The following is a 16,449-nucleotide window of genomic DNA, read 5'->3' as shown; positions in this document are numbered from 1 at the left end:
CAATGACCAGGATGCTATTTGAAAACAAGAAACAGCTAAATCATACAATTTAACAAGGGACGTGGTGGCTCAGTGGCTAAGACACTGAGCTTGTTGATCAGAAAGGTTGGCAGGTCAGCGGTTTGAATCCCTAGCGCCACGTAACGGAGTGAGCTCTCTTTACTTGTCCCAGCTTCTGCCAACCTAGCAGTCCGAAAGCATGTAAAAATGAAAGTAGAAAAATAGGAACTACCTTTGGTGGGAAGGTAACACTGTTCTGTGTGCCTTTGGTGTTTAGTCATGCCGGCCACATGACCAGGGAGGCATCTTCGGACAGCGCTGGCTCTTCAGCTTAGAAATGGAGAGGAGCACCTCCCAACATACAATATAAGTCTGAAATAGGATCATCTTAAATCCCAATGCACCTGTAAATATTACTCATTGCTATGTTGCATTTGTGCTGATAAATAAATAAAGGGAGACTAGTATAGATCTATTTCAAGCTATTTAGCTCTCATCAGCCAGCCATACCCTTGCTGGGAATCGAACCTGGGCTGTATTACATATCAGGCAGTTATATTAGCCACTAAGCCACAGGCTCTCTTTCTTTATCAGCTAGGCCAGGGAAATAGGTATGTATTGTGTCACAACCCCTGGTATGCCCCAATATGGGAGGAAGCATACTGCTTCCTTTCTCTGTCTATCGGCTCATCACAAGAGACCATCACGACAGAACACCATTATTTTTACTGTTGCCTTTGTTACATTTGTGTTGCATTTGTGCTGATAAATAAATAAAGGGAGACTAGTATAGATCTATTTCAAGCTATTTAGCTCTCATCAACTAGCCATACCCTTACTGGGAATTGAATCTGGGCTGTATTACATATCAGGCAGTTATATTAGCCACTAAGCCACAGATTCTCTTCCTTTGAATTTATATCATTATATACTTACTCACAAATCCTAAAATATTTCCTAGGCAGCTAGGAATACTTCCTAAATACACAAATATTGAGGTCACTATGAATGTCTTGCACTGAGCCAGGAACTAAAATGAAATCTTTTTAATTCTTTTTTCTTGATTCTTTGTCAAATTCCAATTACTAGACCGGGCATATTAATTCCATTAAGGTTTATCAATGACCAGGATTCTATTTGAAAACAAGAAATAGCTAAATCATACAATTTTAACAATCCCCCTCCAAAAATATACGGCCATTAGCTAGCAGCATAACATCTCATGCATTTGGACTTAGCAATGCAATCTAATCAGCCTCTCCTCTCAGTGGAAATGAGGAAATGATGAGGAATTGAAATTGACAAAGCATGCCACTAGGGAAAGTAGAGCTTTTATGATTAGTGGCTATACTTATAATGCCTCTTCCTCTCTAGCTCTTTCCGCATTTGAATAGAAAAGACTCTCTTTGGATTTTTGAAAAATCATTTCTGACTTCCTGAAACTCTCTTTGGAAACAAAAGATGTTTATAAAATTATGTCATTTCAATTTGTTTTTTTTTTTTAATGGAACGATTGGCATGTTCTCTTTGGTCTTTCAAAGAAGCAGAAGCAGCAATGCATTTTGTATAACTTTTGAAGGTCCCAATCTTATGTTTGAAATGGTTGAGTGCAGGGGTGGGATTCTACCAGTTCAGACCAGTTCGGGCAAGCCGGTAGCTCCAATGATCAGCTGGGAGTGAACAGGTTTGCTCTGTTGAGCAAGTAGGCCAGTGGTGGGTTTCAAAAATTGTTTGAACCTACTCTGTGGGTGTGGCCTCCTTTGTGGGAGTGGCTTGCCGCCCATGTGACCGGATGGGAGTGGCTTGCCACCCATGTGACCGGATATGAAGATGCCGATGACACTTGTCAGAACCACCTTAAATTACCTCACACACAGCACTGGCAGGCATAAGAATATGATGTAAACTTGTTTTTTAAAAGGCATCTTTGGTTTGCGTTAAAACAACTTCAACACACGCAATGTTCTGATTGCACCACAAACGCAGTAGTCATCCTTACCTTTCACAGAGGCTCTGAGTTTTATAAATATGAGCATGATAGTGTAGAATAATCATTTCCAAGGACCAGTGATGGGTTTCAAAATTTTTTGGAACCTCTTCTGTAGGTGTGGCCTGCTTTCTGGGTCCACTGGTGGAACCTCTTCTAACCGGTTCGGTAGATTTGACCAACTGGTTCTACTGAATAGGTGCGAACTGGTAGGAACCCACCTCTGAAGTGGGCCGACCCCTTTGCTTTACTTACCTGTCTCTTCTCAGCTGAGTCACATGACAGAGTGGATTGGCGCACCTCAGCTGTTTTCCTCCACAGCAGTAATGTGGAAACTAAATTTTCTCCAAACTGCGGACATGAATGCAGTGCACGATCACCGAATCAGTTGTTAAACCAGAAGGATCCCACCACTGGGTGAGTGAAGATACAACAAAACACATGTCCCCACTCAAGGGACACAGTGGCTCAGTGGCTAAGATGCTGAGCGTATCCATCAGAAAAGTCAGCAGTTCAGCGGTTTGAATCCTTAGCACCATGTAATGGTATGAGCTCCCATTACTTGTCCCAGCTTCTGCCAATCTAGCAGTTCAAAACTATGTAAAAATAAAAGCATAAAAATAGGAACTACTTTGGTAGCAAGGTAACAGCATTCCATGTACCTTCAGCATTTAGTCATGCCGTCCACATGACGACAGAGACGTCTTTGGACAGCGCTGACTCTTTGGCTTTGAAACGGAGGTAGCAACCACCCCCTAGAGTTGGGAACAACTAGCACATATGTGCAAGGGGAACCTTTACCTTAACACTCATCCATTTTATATTTAAGACAGAGAGTGTCAAAAATTATACAAATATCACACTGCAAACCCTATCACGTCAACTGTTCACACAACTTCAAACACCATTCTAATCTTTTCTGGAGGTCCAAGCAGATTGATTTTGGCATAAACTTTTGCGAAGTAGGCAGTTTAGTAACTACATCTAATAAGATGGACTTAGTCCATCTTATTAGTCCAAAAATTCTAATGCCATGATACATTTTGTAGGCTTTCAGGTGCCAAAAGACCCTTGTGTCACCTTTGTATAAGAGCCTTGGTCCATATGAGATATCAATCATCAATCATGCATAGTCAGCTGTAAATGATTTAAAAATTGCTGACACCAGGGTAATAATTACCTTACATCAGTTGTCAATATTCCTGGTCTTACTGATTGGTTCCTATAGTAATAGAATCTAATTATAAGAAAGAGAATATAATGGGACAACTTAAAAGGTTCAGGCCAAATGGTCAAGAAATGTACTTGAAATTAATCACGTTGCTCAGTCTAAGGAGTACATTTGACTTAGGAACTCTTTGTAAGGATTGCATTGGATTATTAGCATCTCCCCCTATTCCCCAAGCTCCAATAATATTTCTGTTATTTTCTTCTTTACTCCCAATTAGTTGATAACCTGGATATTTATTTATAGGGGAAAATATCCAGATAAAACATAATTTCTAATGTTGGATTTTCCCCCTTACCAGAGGGAGCCCCCTTGTGGAGTACTATGAAGCCATTATCATGGCAACTTCACTATGCTGTACAGTAGAAGCCATTTTATGGCAGTACAGTAGAACCATTTTAAGGCATAACAGGCTGTAACTTAACAGAACACACAACCCAAAGGGTTTTAGGGGTGTCTTACCCCCACAATATTTTTTTTCAAGAGAATAAGTCATCTGTGTACCAAGTTTGGTTGAAATTGCTTGACGTGTTCCAGAGTTATGCTGGAACATACACACACACACACACACGGACGGACGGACGGACGGAGATAGATAGATAGATAGATAGATAGATAGACAGACAGACAGACAGACAGACAGACAGACAGACAGACAGACATACATACATACATACATACATACATACATATATATATATATATATATGATAGATAGATAGATAGATGATAGATAGATAGATAGATGATAGATAGATAGATAGATAGATAGATAGATAGATAGATAGATAGATAGATAGATAGATAGATAGATAGATAGATAGATAGATAGATAGATAGATAGATGGAGAAGATAGAGGACCTCTTGTCAGACTATATATTTGCATAGATTGTTTTATTTATTTTCATGAGTTAGTAGTTTCTAAGTGACTACCAACAGTACATACAGAGGTGAAAAGAAAAAGATAATGATTAACCACAATCCAATAATAGCTGGTTCTGATGAAACATGAACAATTTACCTATGCTACTAGCTGTGTCACGCTGAAAATAAACAGGCATTTCTCTCTTCCTTCCCAAAAACAACAGGAAAAGCCAGTAACAATTCCACTGTGTGTGTGTGCGCGCGAAAGAGAGAGACAGAGATAGAGAGAATGAGAGAAAAGGGGAAGTTATTTAATGTAGGTATGTTCAAGATAGATAGAAAATGAATAGAGATAGATAGATAGATAGATAGATAGACAGACAGACAGACAGACAGACAGACAGACAGACAGACAGACAGACAGACAGACAGACAGACAGACAGACAGACAGGAATTCTCCTGTAAGTCAGACTTTTTTATAATGTTTTTGCTCTGATGTAGTTCAGCATGTACCTGATTTTGCAGCCTGTAATGTCCAAAATCAAATAATTAAACCTTCCATGAAATAATGGAAACTGAACATTTGAAGGGACCAAGACTGTTCTTCTTATCTTGTGTCTGTGTGTGTCTTCACTTTGCTCTGGGACTTGCCAGAAATATGGGAGCATTTGGGGCAATTTGGAGAATAAAGGGGTGGTTTGAACAGTGAGCTACCTGTGTTGCCTCTGTGCCATGCCCAGGGCCATCCCATGTGGACAACTTTAGATGTCAAGTCAGATCAATGTTATAAACAAACAATTCTTAAACTGTTCTTTGTGAACCATCAACATCCTCCAGTATCTTCCTTCCACTCTCTGCATTTACTGGCCACAGACTGTTTGCCAGTTTAGATCCTATCTCCCAACTCTGTCACTGTGAGTTGGTCAAACCTAAGGTGGAAATTGTCATTACTAGTTCTTAAACATCGATTATTGACCAAGAAACAGTACTTTAAAGTGCACATTTAGCAATGTGCTGAGATTCAGAAAACAGATAATGGTGAACAGATCTCAGGTGCAATTATTGACTGTGAGTATGAATGTGCTGAACTAAGTGAAATTGTGATTTCTTGTGGCCATGAGTTTGAGCGAACAGTTGCTGTTATATCATGGGAAGAGGTACCTGAAGTAAATCAACTAAGAAATGTATTATTGACAGGGTTTAGGGTTTGTAATTTTCCCTCTGCTTTCAATTTAGTATAGCTTCCTACTGACTGCCTGGATTAGTTCCTGAAGTTTTATTAGCAAGCAATTTTTGGAAGTGGTTTGCCCTTACTTCATTCCTAGGGCTGAATGAAAGTGATTGGCCCAAGGTCACCTAGCTGTCTTTCTGCCTAGGGCAAAACTACAACTCATGGTCTCCTGGTTTCTAGCCTGGTGCCTTAAAAACTACACCAAACTGGATCTCTATATAGTTTACGAGTTGACTTGACTTGAACTGACTTGACTTGAACTGACTTGACTTGAACTGAATTGACTTGAGTTGACTTGAGTTGACTTGAGTTGACTTGAGTTGACTTGAGTTGACTTGAGTTGACTTGAGTTGACTTGAGTTGACTTGAGTTGACTTGAGTTGACTTGAGTTGACTTGAGTTGACTTGAGTTGAGTTTATTAATAGCAATAGCAATAGCAGTTAGACTTATATACCGCTTCATAGGGCTTTCAGCCCTCTCTAAGCGGTTTACAGAGTCAGCATATTGCCCCCCAACAACAATCCGGGTCCTCATTTTACCCACCTTGGAAGGATGGAAGGCTGAGTCAACCTTGAGCCGGTGAGATTTGAACCGCCGAACTGCAGATAACAGTCAGCTGAAGTGGCCTGCAGTGCTGCATTTAACCACTGCGCCACCTCGGCTCTTAAAACACAAGTAGTCCTTGGCTTATTATTGGTTGCTTAGTGACTATCTGTTCTGATCTGGCTGTCAAACATGACAAACCCTCTGTAGTTAAATCAATGATTCCTTTAATAGGAGCGCCAGCAGCCCCAGCAAAAGTCTCTCTCTCACACAGCAGGCTAACCAGTTTGTCTGCCAGGGAGATGAATAGTTGTCTGCAACACTTATTCATCTGCGGCCCCTGCCTTTTATCCTCAGAGCTAGGGTGGGGCTTTGCTACCAGCGGTGGCTCTTCCATCCCAAGGATCAGCTTTCCCAGGGCATTTTGATGCTCAATGGAGAAAATTGTATAGTTCTGTTCTGTCCTCACTGCACGTTAGCCTGTGTGCAGCTCAACATGTAGCTAAACCCACCTCTCCTCCAATAAAACAGACTGTGTATGTAGATTTGAATGCTTTATTGAAAGAACAGGATATGGTGAATCTGGGGGAAATAGGGAAACATACAATGAGAACCAAATACAAGATAGACAGTATTCAATTACTGCTGATGAGCCAAGGTGGCGCAGTGGTTAAATGCAGCACTGCAGGCTACTGCTAGATCAGCAGGTCAGCGGTTCAAATCTCACCGGCTCAGGGTTGACTCAGCCTTCCATCCTTCCGAGGTGGGTAAAATGAGGACCCAGATTGTTGGGGGCAATATGCTGACTCTCTGTAAACCGCTTAGAGAGGCCTGAAAGGCCTATGAAGCGGTATATAAGTCTACTGCTATTGCTATTGCTATTGCTATTGCTGAACATAACAATGAATAAATACAAGCAATTTTAATCTCACCAGCGATGCTCTGTGTGTGGGATGTGGGTTTGTTCTTGGATGACCATTTGCCACAGATTAAGATGGATTCTTCTTTGTCCTTCTGCCTTCTCCAAATGCTAAAGGGAATGGAGTCTGTTTTCCAAGCATGCACTTGTTTTGAGAGTATGGGCTGAGGGGTAAAGGGGTGAGATCAGCTTCAAACAATATACTTGGTATTTGTCTCTCTGGCCACTAGTTGGGGGTAGAGAGCAACAACAGTATATAAAAGTTATATGCTGGGGCATGACAAGTTCTGTCCTACTTTTAGAAACAGAACAGTTATTCATTGTAAAATAATCTTGGTCTTTTATTGAATCTAGTACAGTTGAGCTGACTATAGTGTGCTTAGAACCACATGAATGATAAAGCGCCCAAACTGGCTGATATTAAAAGCAAAACATTCAGAAATCCAAGTAACTGTATTTAGATTAAAAGTCCTTATAGATTTCTGCCATTGTAGATTCTGAGATCTGTCTGGATGGAGAAATAATGCATTTGCATGGGGCTATTCACTGATAAAGATTTATGTTTCTAAATGGCAATTCTGTGGATTAATTGCAGTGCGTTGTTCAAATGTCAGTTACTGGCTTTTGATGGATCGGGCAGTGTACTTTTTTTTTGTGTTGGAGGAGAGTTAAGATATTGCTTATCATCTGTCTTGTGTATCTTTTGCCTGAAACAAAAATGCACGAGGAAGAAATGGTGGGGGGAAAAGCAAGAAATCAGAAAGAAAAAGGTGCCATCCTTTTCTCGTGCTAGAGGCTTTGACATGATAGGAATGAATGCTGAAGATATTTGCATTCTTTCTTTCTGGACCGGCATGCTGTCACTCCCCCACCCTACTTAAATAAAGATCAGTTCGTTTACAACACATATGCGTGCTAATTCCCTACTGTTATTTCTCCAGCAATTAGACTTTGGGAAAGAGGTAAATGGAAAACACCAATTTAAGTTGTGGGCCCGATGGAAAAGCAGGGAGGGAATTAAAACACAAAGACAAGTAATATTTGAAAAGCAGGCACACAAGCACACGTGTGTATTTCACCCCAGGATGACAGCTTGTGATGGAATTTCTGCCCATAAGGCTCCTTTATAGGAAAACAATTGCTCCGTGGTTGGTTGCAAATGTTTTCACCAAGGTCTTTCCCTGCGCCTCTCAGACAGAAATCCATGCGATTAAATATATTTTCAGAGCAGTAGACTTACAGGGTTCTAAGGTACAGTGCTAAGGTACAGTGAATTCACGTATCACATTGCTATTAGGTGGGAATCAGTTATAATCAGTAGTGGGATTCAAAAAAAAAATACTATCAGTGGCTTGGTGGGCGTGGTGTGGCTTTGTGGGCATGGCAGGGGAAGGATATTGCAAAATCCCCATTCCCTCCCCAGTCCTGGGGCAAGGTTAGTGCAAAATCCCCATTCCCTCCCCACCCCACTAACCTGCTTTCCAGCTCCGTTCTCCTGTTCAGAGCAACAACAGAAGATCAGCTGGGAGGCTGGGAGGCAGCAGGGGCGGGGCCAGCCTATTTGCCAGTTCTCCGAACTACTCAAAATTTCTGCTACCGGTTCTCTAGAACCTGTCAAAACTGGCTGAATACCACCTCTGGTATATTATAAATCAAATGACTATGATGAAGTGTCAATGTCATCCACTCTACCCATCCACTCAGCCACAAGGATTTCCAGAAGTAACATTCAGATGAAAGGTTCACCGACAAATGCACGATAGACATATGCACGCCGACAAAACCGTGATGGACAAATGAGCGCCGTCAAAATCGCTAATTGATTTTTGACAATAGCGTGCCGACAAATGCGCGATGACAAATCGCGTCATCAACAAACTATAGACAGCCCAGTGAGTGTGCTGGGCCTTTACATAATGGGACACGTATACGTACGTTATAACCCTAACTCTAAACCTAACCCTAACCCTAACTCTAAATTTTTTTTTGATGTTATTGTGCTTGTCATCGCGCTTTTGCCATCGCGATTTTATCGTCACGAATTTGTCGGTGTGATTTCGACATTGCGTTTTAATTGGCGCTATTTTGTCAGTGCGCATATGTCTATTGCACAATTGTCAGTTCACGCAGGTGAAATATGTAAATAGTGTTCTTAGATGTGTGATTCATCCCATCCAAATGATTGCAGTTATTCTAGTTATTAAATGTTTCTTCATTTCATCCAGTGGAGGGGCTGTATATTCAAACTAACATGCACAAATTAGCTTTCAATGTAGGTTCAACTAAGAATAAGAAAAGTCTCGTTTTTAGAGCGTGTCACCTTTGCATGTTTTCCCCATAAATCAATTTCTGATCAATTTGTGCATTTTAAAAGCTGCCCAAGCAGTTGGTTGGTTAGTTATATCTCATATTCATATGCAATTATGCTGAAGTATCTATTTCTGAATGCAATTTTCTTTCAAAGTATATATTTCCAAATATATTTTCTTCCAACGGTCCAAGAATTGTGAAATAGAATGCACAGCTCTATTCTAATCTACTGATTAGATTTGTCACTTTGTATTAAAAATTTGGAGGGGTTGATTTCTGCAGCTTTTCTAAGATGGAGGAGAAAACTTATTTATAGCTTATAGATGTGGTGTGCAAAATCCAGATGACCAGGAGAGGGCACCAAAGAGTTGGGAGTTCCTGCTATATGTGGAGGAAAAGGTACTTATCTGGATTTTTCCAATTCTATAGGCCAGTGATGGCTAACCTTTTTGTCCTTGTGTGCCGAAAGTGGGTGTGCGTGTGTGACAGTGTGCCCACATGTGCCCACACCCATAATGCTATGTGTGTGCGACATCCTGCCCCTGAGGGCCCTGCCCCCTGCTCATCTGTGAGCAACACCCCATGCTCCCCCCATGCATGGGTGCAGAACACCCCCCAGTGGCCTGTTTGGGGTCTAGCAGGCCTCCCTGAAGCCTCCTGAGACCAAAAATGCCCTCCCCATATTCTAGCCTTGAACCCTGTGCAATCACGTCCCTCCGCCCTCCAGCATGCGGGCACGTTTCCCGCATGTGCAGCAGAGACCTGCAAATCAGCTGGCCAGTGGGAGGTACGTGCATGGACGGTGGAGCTGAGCTGGGCGATGGCTTACATGCCGGCAGAGAGGTCTCCACATGTGGCCCGCGTGCCGTAAGTTCACCATCACAGCTGTAGGCAATATGGCCATTGCTGAGACTTTTGGAAGTTGAAGTTCTGGGGTAGGAAGATAAAACTCCTTCAAAATGTAAGAACCATTGTATACGTTTGTCTAAAAGTCAAAACAAGGACTCTTTTAGATGTGGCTAATGACGTTTTGCACAATCCGAGAAGATTCACACTGCTCCTGTCCCTACTGTTATTAAAAGTTGTGTGTAGAGTTGAGCTTCCCATCATATCATTTAATTTCCTGTTCAGATTGGAACAGATCCTTTGGGAATGGAGTATGTCCATTCACAGAGAAATGGTTCTTTTGGGTTCATTGACCCTCATCAAGAAAGTTTCCTGTTGCGTGCCATGTATCCTCCACTCCAAAAAAGATCCTTCCCTTAGTCTGCAGCACTGACACCCCAAAATGATTGCTAACTCACATTCCGGCACAGTCTACAATTTAGTTCTGAGCAATCCTTTGACCTGTGAGTTATACCACAGGTGAGGGTGTTGTTTGTTAGAGCTAAGTCTTTCCAAATTGGACAACAAGAGCTGCTTCTATTTGCCATATGTGATTTGACTCTTTTATGAAATAATAGTGCAAGATAATCCTTTGTGATTGAAAATTTGCTTTCCTAATGTAGGAAGTTAGCACCCACCCCTCTCCTAGGAGATGTTTTAGGAAGTATTAAAAGGGCAGAATATTCACCCTAAAAGGGAGGCAGAAACTCAGCCCCTCCCCACCTTTGTCAATGGGCCATTAAGGCCTGGGCCAGTCTATTCTACATAACAAAGATCTACCTCCTTCAGGCAGAGCCATAATAGGAATCCCAAAGCCTTTTCATTACATCATCACCAGTGGTGGGATTCAAATTTTTTTTTTATTGCCAGTTCTGTGGGTGTGGCTTGGTGGGCACGGCATGGTTGGAGGACCTGGCTTGGTGGGCGTGGCAGGAGAAGGATACTGTAAAAATCCCCATTCCCTCCCCACTCCAGGGAAAGGTTATTGCAAAATCCCCATTTCCTCCTGATCAGCTGGGACTCGGAAGGCAGATAATAGATTGGGGGTGGGGGGAGTCAGAGGTGGTTTTTACTGGATCTTCGAACTCAAAATTTGTGCTACCAGTTCTCCAGAACTGGTCAAAACCTGCTGAATACCATCTCTGATTATCACCCAGCAAGAGTCAACCAAGCTTGGGACTCAGGGCAGCCTACATGGCCCCTACATGGCCCTATGAGAGTCTGACAACCAATCAGAATTCAAGCTCAAATTCAAAACCCAACAGAGGGTGTAAATCTATATCTCTCTCTCACCCATGTGCCTTTGTGCCCAGGACCTCAAACATGTGATCCTGCCCACCATTAAAACCATCCTTCCAAGCAGTCTCCATGAATCCAGTGTCTTTTTCCCCACTTGCAGATGAACCCAAATGGACATTTCTTCCAACAATTTCTCACATCTGTGGACAAAAAGAAATAAATACCACACTGAGTGTGTATATTGTAGCAAACGTGCATACGTTAGAAGTTCCACAAAAGTGAAACTGACAGGATTTGTTCAAAGTCTGTGCCAATAATCAGCCTGCATCCTTTACCTGCCATGCTGATTGATCCATATCAGACTTTCCATTCAGGCCTATTCTATATCAAAATGCTGGTTTCTATAAGGGTTCATTTTTCTATAGAGACAGGTGCTGGCCTTCCACCCTTAGGGATTGTCACACTGCTGTGCTGACAAGAAATACTAGCATTATGATTGTTGTGAACTGATGAGCTGTATAGACAAATTGCTTTCTCCCCTTCAGGAACTTTTGCAGCTTCTTTTCTGACTCACACAATTGCCGTCAGATTGCGGGAGCTTTATAGTATAAATTGTGAACAATGATACCTTGTGGTATATCTCTGGATAGATTGAACCAATGGTTTTCTAACGTCCTTATCTTACAAAAGCATCTTATACGTGAATGTACAGGCCACGGCATTGGAGCAGAAGATTGAGGAAGAATCATTCCGTTTATGTAGGCTTGTTTGTAGAATTGCTATTCCATGGCCAATGAGGAAATAAGGCCAACAGGTAAAGAGAAAAAAAATATCCAACTGTGATTGATTGGATCTCTTCCACAGCAGGAGATACCAGCATAGGGATGGTTGCGCTATTTATAAACATGCCAAGCACAATTTCTAGCAAAAGACTTGTCATTGCTTTAATATGGTTTTTTCCTTATATGGTTAAGAGACAGCCAGACACATATAAAGGACTGTTCCAATTAATGGAACAGAAGTTGCCTTCAGAAGTTGTGGGAGCTTCATCACTGGAGGCTTTCAAGAAGAGTTTGGATTGCCATTTGTCAGATGTCTCCTGCTTTGGCGGGGGGGGGGTGTAGACTAGATGACTTTACAAGGTCCCTTTTAACTCTGTTAATCTGTAATCTGTACAAGGCACTTGGTTCCATGTATAGTCTTTTAAAATGATGATGGTCACTTTACCATCCTAAAATGTCCTGACATACATAAAGGATTATAACTTTGTATGTGATTTATTTATTTAGAGTTAATAGAGAAGAGCTTTTACTTCTCCCTAGATAGATGTCTGTCCGTCTGTTTGTTTGTCTATCTATCCATCACACTCTCTCTCCATCTCTCTTTCTAGCTATCTAGCTATTATCACTACATAGTTATTTATCACACTTAAAAACATTATGAAAAACTATTAACATCCTCCAATAGTTTAACAGATAGACCATCAGACAGTTAGAATAACAGAATTGGAAAATCTGTAGAGATTCTCAGTCATCCAGGTCATGGTTATCCTGAAGGTGTTTTACTGGAGGCAACTGGACTTTCTTGGGTTTTTAAAAAATATTTTGCTTCTCATCCAAGAAGCTTCTTCAGCTCTGGCAAGATAGTGGGGAATGAAAGGATATTCCTTGCAGACAGCTGGTCATTTGATCCTTTTAGATGGTCATTGAAGCACTTGGAGGTTTATCTGTGTCCTATAAATGACCAGCTGTCTACAAGGAATGTCCTTTCATTCCCCACTAGCCTATCAGATCTGAAGAATTGCCCAAACTCTGTAACAAAAGTCAAATTAAACAAGGATGAATAAGGTTTACATTCACTCATAAGTAGCGAGAAAGCAAAGATACGTCTATGCAGTTGGGAAGCTCAGCAATCACCATCAAAAAGATTGGAACAAATTGTGACTTTGGTGCTTCCTAAAGGACCTAGTTAAATCTTATTTTTGTTGGATTAAGGATTGAAGGACCTAACAAAAATTTTAACTTTCAAGAAAACTCTGCTCTAGAGTTGGGAGGTTTTTAGAAATTTTATGAATTACAGCCAGGGAGAAATTCAGTAGGTTCTGACAGGTTCTGGAGAACCGGTAGTGGAAATTTTGAGTAGTTCGGAGAACCAGCAAATACCACCTCTTGCTGGCCCCAGAGTGGGGTGGGAATGGAGATTTTGCAGTACCCTTCTCCTGGAATGGGGTAAGAATGAAGATTTTGCAGTATCCTTCCCCTGTCACGCCCACCAAGCCACGCCCACCGAACCGGTAGTAAAAAATTGAATTTCACCACTGAATTATAGGGTATTAACCTACAGTTGTTTGGAAGAAACTCCAGGTAGACTAATCTGATATGTTTCATATTGAGGTATAACTTAAGTTCACTGACCTAATCTTGCTAGAAATTTTACTAGCATTTTTTTTTCAAGATTGCATTATCCCCAAGACTAATTAAAAACACTTCATATCTGCTGATGGGCTTTAAAAAAGCTTAAGAACTGTATTTTAATATTCTGAAAATAAAATATGAAGTAAACAAGGAACGCAATGCTTCCCCCTCAAAAAATCAAGTGTATTGTCACCAAACTTTTGAAACCGTTTTCATTTAATTATTGAGTAGAGAGCATATTTCAATTTTGCAATGAAAAGAACGGTTCTATGATTGTAATCTTCATTTAAAATAACCCCCCTGCAATGAAGGATGTGCTTATGATGGGGAAGTACCTTGATCTTGTTTGCAATGGGAGGGCTTTTCTTTCATTATTTAGTCTATTAATGCTCCCAATACTGATGGGAAATGTGGATACTCCTGGAGAATCTCTGTTAATCAAATGACTTGGCACGTATTGGGACTGTCCAAGTTCATGTCATTGCATTAAAGGGCAGAGCCGATGAAATCACTGGCTTGTAATGTACTAGTGATTGGATTAACTTGTCTATTTTGTGCAGACTGTTTGAAGACTTATTGGAGATAAAGTGGAAAAGATTAAGTCCAAAGAGCTGACCTTTGGCTATTATTCCTCTTCAAAAGAGCTCACAAGCCCTTAGCGTAAGCCTACTACTCTTGAAAAGTGTTTGGTGTTAGAATAGATCAGAGGTGATGAATGTCTTGCTAATTTGTCTGAAAATAATCTCTGTTTTTCAATTAAATGGGCACCAGGAGACAAATGCAAAGTCCAATGTGACCAGATTTGTGGCTCCTCTAAGCTTGACATTTAACCTTTATTTCATCATTCTGTACTGTCCAGCTGACATGAGGACTCTGAAGAAGCACAGCACCTTCACAGAAAACTAAGTATCAGGTCTGCCTCCATCCACATCAGTGGTGGGATTCAGCCAGTTTGCACCTATCCGGGAGAACCGGTCCTTAACTTTCTAAGAGGTTCAGAGAACCAGTTGTTGGAAGAAATCTTTTTTTTTCCTGCTTTACAGGGTTAATCCTGTCAGGAAGGCAGGAAGGAAACATTCTGGTGTCGTTTCTAGCTTAATCTTTATTCCCCTGTTTACAGAAACTGCCTCTCCGGTTAACCGTTATTACATTGTAACAGCTAAGGCAAAGTGCCCATCGACCTGAGTAATGTTGAGTTGGCCACGCCCACACGGTCACATGACCACTAAGCCCCGCCTACCCACCTGGTCATTAGGACAGAGAACCGGTTGGTAAATTATTTGAATCCCACCACTGATCCACATCTTAGGAAAGAACACCCACCCACCCCCAAACTCCATAGATTTAGAGAAAAGGTACTTTCACTAAGAATGAACTGAGGGCAGCAAAAGCAAAGCAAGATAGTCCACACAACAATTACACGTTGGAAGTCACCTCAAATCCTTCCCTCTAGGGCCCAGCCCATAAAGACCGATCAGTGTCCAATATGACGTTATAGAAAACCTCTCCAGCAGATGTTGAAGGCCTCCAGAACGGGGGTGGGATTCATCCGGTTTGGGCTGGTTCGATGCTAATTTTACATCCAGTTCACTGAACGAGTTGTTGTAAGGACCAGCTGGACCCGCCCATCTTGCCCCTCCCCTCCCCGGAGTTTCCACACATCCCATTCATCAAGCCAGGTAAGTATAGAATCTGCACAGAGGCTCTTGGAGGGCAAAAAACAGGCCTATTGGAAATTCCAGAAGTCAACAAATGGCCCCGTTTCCGGCTTCTGGAGCCCGGGAGAGGCCATTTTCCAAAAATATGAAATACCAGACAAAAAGAGTCTTTTTTGTAATCATAGAGTAAAAGATAGCTATGAATTCATACCTGTATTTGCTGCAAAGGAAATTAGAAACCTTTCCCCCCCCCTATTTCTCTTTCTCTTTTGCACTTTATTTTCCCTTTCCCCCCCCCTTTTTTTTCTCCTCTTTATTAGTTTGTGTTACTTTTTAAACTTCTTTGTAAAACTTTTAATTAAATGTGTACAAAAAGGAAAAGCAACCTTTAAAAAAAGAGAGATCAGGAATTGAAATGGGAGGCGGATGACCTCCAGTGAGAACAGGCACTTATTGTGCCATTCCTGGATTGACATATTAATGACAATTGACAATAGAGACATATGGGAAAACAAATCCTCCTCTGATTGTGACAATGTTTCTACTATGGCTTTGCATATTTCTTAACAACATGTTAAGTGTGGTATAGAAATAAAAGGATTACAAAGTTTATAGTACCTTTAGTGGAGAAATCAAGCTCAGGCAAAGATAGATAGATGATAGATTGATAGATAGACAGATACAGATACAGATACAGATAGAGAGATAGAGAGATAGAGAGATAGAGAGATAGAGAGAGAGATAGAGAGATAGAGAGATAGAGAGATAGAGAGATAGAGAGATAGAGAGATAGATAGATAGATAGATAGATAGATAGATAGATAGATAGATAGAGAGAGAGAGAGAGAGAGAGATAGATAGATAGATAGATAGATAGATACAGATACAGATACAGATACAGATACAGATACAGATACAGATACAGATACAGATACAGATACAGATACAGATACAGATACAGATACAGATACAGATACAGATACAGATACAGATACAGATACAGATACGGAGCTGGGGTATGGCGTGTTCCCTGACCTGGACAAGGCAAAAAGCGAGTGGGCAGAGGCTCCAGGGCTGCAGGGAATGGCACAGCCCTAGGCCCTGGGCCCCAAACCACAGTGAAGGGCGGCCGGGCGGCCGCAGCATGCTTACCTTTCATGAGCTGAGC

At 41.3% G+C, this 16,449-nt stretch overlaps 1 protein-coding gene across 5 annotated transcripts in view; it reads left to right on the top strand.

The window, feature by feature from the left end:
• The window catches only part of NAALADL2 (N-acetylated alpha-linked acidic dipeptidase like 2), an 897,010-nt gene that overhangs the window by 507,561 nt on the left and 373,000 nt on the right, over positions 1-16,449 (top strand). The window lies entirely within an intron of this gene.

The sequence above is a fragment of the Thamnophis sirtalis genome, unplaced genomic scaffold (assembly GCF_051295495.1).
Source record: "Thamnophis sirtalis isolate CommonGarterSnake01/CBP01778 unplaced genomic scaffold, rThaSir2_p1.2 scaffold_11, whole genome shotgun sequence".
NCBI lineage: Eukaryota > Metazoa > Chordata > Lepidosauria > Squamata > Natricidae > Thamnophis > Thamnophis sirtalis.
Note: the sequence above shows the minus strand (reverse complement) of the source record. Positions and strands in the feature narration are given on the sequence as shown.